We start from the raw sequence: 6666 nt of genomic DNA on the forward strand, positions 1-6666 counted from the left end.
TGATATGAAGACATGTTAAAAACAAACTTATATACAATTAAAACACAGGATCCAGGAGAATATTAGGAGAGGGGAAAAAGAGACAAAGCAAACAAAAAGTAGTCATAATAAATGAAGAATCGCACATAGCTTTTATAAATATGGACCAAAATTAAGCGATTCATTCAATCCAGCGGGTTTCATGGTCCCTAGTGTAACAATCCATTTTAATTCGCGTTGTGCTAGTAGTTTTTTCACATTTCCACCCCTAGTACCGACATGTACCACGTCAATGCCTCTAACTTTGAACTCTTTCGGATCACTATTATGTACTAATCGAAAATGACGTGGAATCGTCTTTAGGGTTGTTATATCTTCCACTGTTTTGGCTGCACCAATGTCTCTCACGTGTTCTCTAACACGAACCCTCAGCTCACGCGATGTAAGTCCCACATAGATAAGGGGACAACTACATGTTGCGTAGTAGATCACGTTTTTCGTGCTACAAGAGATATATTCTCTAATGTCAAATGTTTTTTGATCTACTGAGCTGAATGTGGATGTTTGAGAAACATTGGCGCATGCCAAACAATGGCCGCATTTGAAAAAACCTTTTCTAGGTTGTGTTACACCAAAGAAATTAGGACTTGGAGCCACATAATGGCTTTTAATAAGTAAATCGTTCAAGTTTTTAGAACGACGAGGAGTCATCAGTGGTCTATCAGTCAGAAAAGGTCTCAGGGAGGGCTCTGCACTAAGAACGGGCCAATATTTTGTCATGACATTCCGCATAGTGTCCCATTCATGGTTAAACACTGAGATAAAGCGTATCTTCTCATCATTTTTCTCCCGAGTTTTTTTATGGTATAATAGTGAGTCCCGAGACACCGACTTAGCTCGATTATACCCATTTTTGATACATCTTTTACTATATCCACGCTGTTCGAACCTTTTTCTCAAATCCGTGGCTTGGGCTTCAAATTTTTGATCTGTAGAGCAGATCCTCCTCATCCTTAGAAACTGTCCAACCGGGACGGCCCTAACTGTGGAATGGCTATGTGCAGTAGTAGCATGTATTAATGAATTGACTGATGTCTCCTTTCGGAAGACATCAGTCTGGATAGCAGAGGAAGAATCAACCTCTAAACTAATGTCTAAGAAGTCCATTTTGGTTACATGATACCGATATGTAAGTTTGATGTTATAATTGTTATTATTTAACATAGCCATGAACTCATCGAGCCGCCGCACCGTCCCCCGCCAAAAAAATAAAACATCATCAATGTAACGTAGCCAGCACAGCACATGGTCAGCGGCCCCCGCCCCCGAGTCGCCAAACACCAACCTCTCCCAAAAACCCAGGAAGAGGTTGGCGTACGCGGGGGCACAGGCCGCACCCATGGCTGCGCCGCGCTTCTGATGATAAAATTGATCTTTGAAAGTAAAAAAATTATGGGTGAGGACAAAGTGCAGCAGCTCCAAGATGAGCTCACACAGTGGGCCGCCCAGGTTGGACGTCTCCAAGAAGAAGCGGACCGCTCGGATCCCATCGTCGTGACCAATACATGTATATAACGTTTCAACGTCAGCGGTCACGAGGATGGTCTGTTCATCAACAAGGAGGCCGTCAACCCTTGCCAGGACATCCGTCGTGTCCTTTACATAAGAGGGTAATGTCTCTACAATGGGTTTCAAATAAAAATCGATGAATTTGCAAATGGGATCACACAAACCATCTATCCCTGACACGATCGGGCGTCCCGGAGGGTTGACGGCATCCTTGTGTATTTTAGGGAGCAAATACAAAGTCGGTGTCTTCGGGAACTGTACCGTTAGCCCATCAAGAACCTTTTTACCAATGGTCCCTAAATCAAACGCTTTCATAAGGATTTTTTGGAGTTGCACAGAGAAAGACACCACCGGATTGTACCCCAATTTTGTATATACTTGACTATCTCGCAATTGTCGGAACGCCTCGCGTTCATATTTAATTGTAGGCCAGACCACGATGTTCCCTCCCTTGTCAGCTGCTTTAAATACCACATCATCCAGTGTTTGTAGCTGCCGTATTGCTTCTCTTTGTATCCCAGTTAAATTATCAAAACGGCGGCGTGAGGATAGCATTTTAAATTCATTAGATACTAATTTGGTAAATACCTCAATGGCTGGACAAAGTGACAAGGGAGGGAACCTCGTGGATCTGGAAAGGATGGACTTGGGGAATCCACCTTCATCATTTACTGTCTGTTCATCGAGAAGTTCCTCCAATATACGTATGGTGTCTCTCTCCGTCGCACTCCAACCTTCCAAGTCGTTGGTACCTTTACAATGCAGTTTCTTTAGAATCAACTTGCGTGAAAAAAGATGAAGGTCTTTCAACGCTGTGAAATAATTGAAACCATTAGTAGGGGAAAAAGATAGGCCTTTACTCAGTACTTCTAATTGAATGTCAGTTAGCACATGGTTGGATAAATTGATTACCTGCAACCCTCCCTGAGACTTGTTCTCCGACTGTTTCCCATCTGATCCTTTTTTAGCATTTAGTCTGGTGTTCATTTTTTTGTAATTCCCACTTATTGAGGGCCCTTCATTGTCCATATCGGACCGATTTTTACTCGTAGCTTGCTGCTGTATTTCTCACCATACGTGAGGGAACATCGTGGTCTGGCCTACAATTAAATATGAACGCGAGGCGTTCCGACAATTGCGAGATAGTCAAGTATATACAAAATTGGGGTACAATCCGGTGGTGTCTTTCTCTGTGCAACTCCAAAAAATCCTTATGAAAGCGTTTGATTTAGGGACCATTGGTAAAAAGGTTCTTGATGGGCTAACGGTACAGTTCCCGAAGACACCGACTTTGTATTTGCTCCCTAAAATACACAAGGATGCCGTCAACCCTCCGGGACGCCCGATCGTGTCAGGGATAGATGGTTTGTGTGATCCCATTTGCAAATTCATCGATTTTTATTTGAAACCCATTGTAGAGACATTACCCTCTTATGTAAAGGACACGACGGATGTCCTGGCAAGGGTTGACGGCCTCCTTGTTGATGAACAGACCATCCTCGTGACCGCTGACGTTGAAACGTTATATACATGTATTGGTCACGACGATGGGATCCGAGCGGTCCGCTTCTTCTTGGAGACGTCCAACCTGGGCGGCCCACTGTGTGAGCTCATCTTGGAGCTGCTGCACTTTGTCCTCACCCATAATTTTTTTACTTTCAAAGATCAATTTTATCATCAGAAGCGCGGCGCAGCCATGGGTGCGGCCTGTGCCCCCGCGTACGCCAACCTCTTCCTGGGTTTTTGGGAGAGGTTGGTGTTTGGCGACTCGGGGGCGGGGGCCGCTGACCATGTGCTGTGCTGGCTACGTTACATTGATGATGTTTTATTTTTTTGGCGGGGGACGGTGCGGCGGCTCGATGAGTTCATGGCTATGTTAAATAATAACAATTATAACATCAAACTTACATATCGGTATCATGTAACCAAAATGGACTTCTTAGACATTAGTTTAGAGGTTGATTCTTCCTCTGCTATCCAGACTGATGTCTTCCGAAAGGAGACATCAGTCAATTCATTAATACATGCTACTACTGCACATAGCCATTCCACAGTTAGGGCCGTCCCGGTTGGACAGTTTCTAAGGATGAGGCGGATCTGCTCTACAGATCAAAAATTTGAAGCCCAAGCCACGGATTTGAGAAAAAGGTTCGAACAGCGTGGATATAGTAAAAGATGTATCAAAAATGGGTATAATCGAGCTAAGTCGGTGTCTCGGGACTCACTATTATACCATAAAAAAACTCGGGAGAAAAATGATGAGAAGATACGCTTTATCTCAGTGTTTAACCATGAATGGGACACTATGCGGAATGTCATGACAAAATATTGGCCCGTTCTTAGTGCAGAGCCCTCCCTGAGACCTTTTCTGACTGATAGACCACTGATGACTCCTCGTCGTTCTAAAAACTTGAACGATTTACTTATTAAAAGCCATTATGTGGCTCCAAGTCCTAATTTCTTTGGTGTAACACAACCTAGAAAAGGTTTTTTCAAATGCGGCCATTGTTTGGCATGCGCCAATGTTTCTCAAACATCCACATTCAGCTCAGTAGATCGAAAAACATTTGACATTAGAGAATATATCTCTTGTAGCACGAAAAACGTGATCTACTACGCAACATGTAGTTGTCCCCTTATCTATGTGGGACTTACATCGCGTGAGCTGAGGGTTCGTGTTAGAGAACACGTGAGAGACATTGGTGCAGCCAAAACAGTGGAAGATATAACAACCCTAAAGACGATTCCACGTCATTTTCGATTAGTACATAATAGTGATCCGAAAGAGTTCAAAGTTAGAGGCATTGACGTGGTACATGTCGGTACTAGGGGTGGAAATGTGAAAAAACTACTAGCACAACGCGAATTAAAATGGATTGTTACACTAGGGACCATGAAACCCGCTGGATTGAATGAATCGCTTAATTTTGGTCCATATTTATAAAAGCTATGTGCGATTCTTCATTTATTATGACTACTTTTTGTTTGCTTTGTCTCTTTTTCCCCTCTCCTAATATTCTCCTGGATCCTGTGTTTTAATTGTATATAAGTTTGTTTTTAACATGTCTTCATATCATATTGTGTTTAGATTTTATTGTCCCCACCTGGATCCGATGCCTCTTCCCCCTGCTACAAGAAATAGAATCTTTCTAAATAAAGAGCTGACAACCCTGTACCATTGGAGCAGATCGTGTGCTTTAAAGACATGGGACGTAATACCAGTGTTGCCAAAGATATACTTGGGAGGTCCTCTTTCCCTTGTTTTTTCTTATCCTGTATGCTGTATATTTATTGTAGATGGAAGCGCATTACCGTAACATTGTAATTACTGTTATATGGGTAGGACTTTCTCCATTTCTTCCAGTTATACACTGTTCCATTGGCTGCAGTGGTTTGATGGGTGGATACAGATTTGTTCTGATCGGCGCTGTGGTGCGCGTGCGCGCGTCTCCGTCTTGGCTCCGCCCCCCCACTTCCGGCAACGTCCTGCAGCGGGTGCGGGCGAGAACAGCATTGTTTTCGCCGGTCCCGAGGTGGGATACGTCCGGGCGGGGGTGGGCGGACCCGGACGGCGTCGTGCGCATGCGCTAAACTCACATAGCGCCATCATATGATCGATCAGGTGGTTCGTTTGTGTTACTATTTAAGGTCCTGTAGGCAGTTACTTACATACTTCCCCTTGAAGAAGCAAGGCCAAAATGGCGGCGAAACGCGCGTCGGGGTGCGTGCAGAGGCTTATCCGCACTTAGGTGAGGCATTTCTTACTGTCCTTGTTCATTCCCATACATCTGATAGTGGGTACCCAGTATGGATCTGGGCCCTGCTACAACGTACATATGGGACTAACGGTGTACCACTGAGAACATTTATGCATGGGTGTGTTGAGGATCAATTAGAATGCTTATGACTTTTTCTTGATATACGGGGTATTTCCCTAATATATAATATTTATTGTGCGGTTAAACCCTTACTAGTCTGGTGTCTTATGTCATTTGTCACTTTGTTTATATTGCACTATCATTACCTTGACAAGTGCCTGGTTTTTAAGTGTGTTATTTTTCAATAAAGTTTGTATTTATATCTTTTAAACAAGCTTCCATTGTTTCTCTTGATTAGCATTCCTATAGTGCATGGAAGTACATGCTATTGTGGGGTGACTGACATCAGTCACCACAATGAATCTGGTATTTTTGTTAACTACTATTGTAGCCAGTAATGGGCAGCGCAGGATGCGTCGCTGACCAATTTTCCGACGTGCAGAACAAACGTTCCTCTGAATGTTTTGTCTGCCCGACGGACCGTTTTTTTATGCAGGATCCAGTGAAAGACGGATGAAACGGATGGCCATCTGTCACAATCCGTCACTAATACAAGTCTTTGAGAAAATGCAGAACCCTGCAAATTTTTTTGCAGGATCCTGCATTCTCAAAAAAGGACGGATTGTGACGGGAGCTGAAAGAAGGAAGTGTGAAAGAGGCCTCAGTTCTTCCCTCAGGGGTGTGGTAGCTTCCAAGGTGCCTTTCATCCTCTTGATTGCAGGAGTGAGTCCCCTAATTAGTGATGAGCGAGTGTGCTCGTTACTCGAGTTTTCTGAGCATGCTCGGGTGTTCTCCAAGTATCTTGGGCGTGCTCATAGATTATGTTTGTGTTGACACAGCTGCATGATTTGCAGCTGCTAGACAGCCTGAATACATGTGGGGAATCGCTAACAGGCAATCCCTGCATGTGTTCAGGTTGTCTAACAGCCGCAAATCATGCAGCTGCGTCAACTAAAGAGTTCATAAACTTCTTGAATGTGGTTTTGAGTACTTGGAGGGGTGCAGTTTTTAGAATGGTGTCACTTTTTGGTATTTTCTGTCATATAGACCCCTCACAATCTCTTCAAATGTGAGGTGATCCCTTAAAAAAATGATTTTGCAAATTTTGTTGTAAAAATGAGAAATCGATGGTCATCTTTTAACCCTTATAACGTCCTGACAAAATAAAAAAAAGTTTCAAAAATTGTGCTGATGTAAAGTAGACATGTGGGAAATGTTATTTATTAACTATTTTGTGTGATATGACTGATTTAAGGGCATAAAAAGTAAGATTTTTAAAATTGTGAAATTTTACCAAATT

The sequence above is a fragment of the Ranitomeya variabilis genome, chromosome 4, assembly GCF_051348905.1.
Source record: "Ranitomeya variabilis isolate aRanVar5 chromosome 4, aRanVar5.hap1, whole genome shotgun sequence".
Taxonomy (NCBI): domain Eukaryota; kingdom Metazoa; phylum Chordata; class Amphibia; order Anura; family Dendrobatidae; genus Ranitomeya; species Ranitomeya variabilis.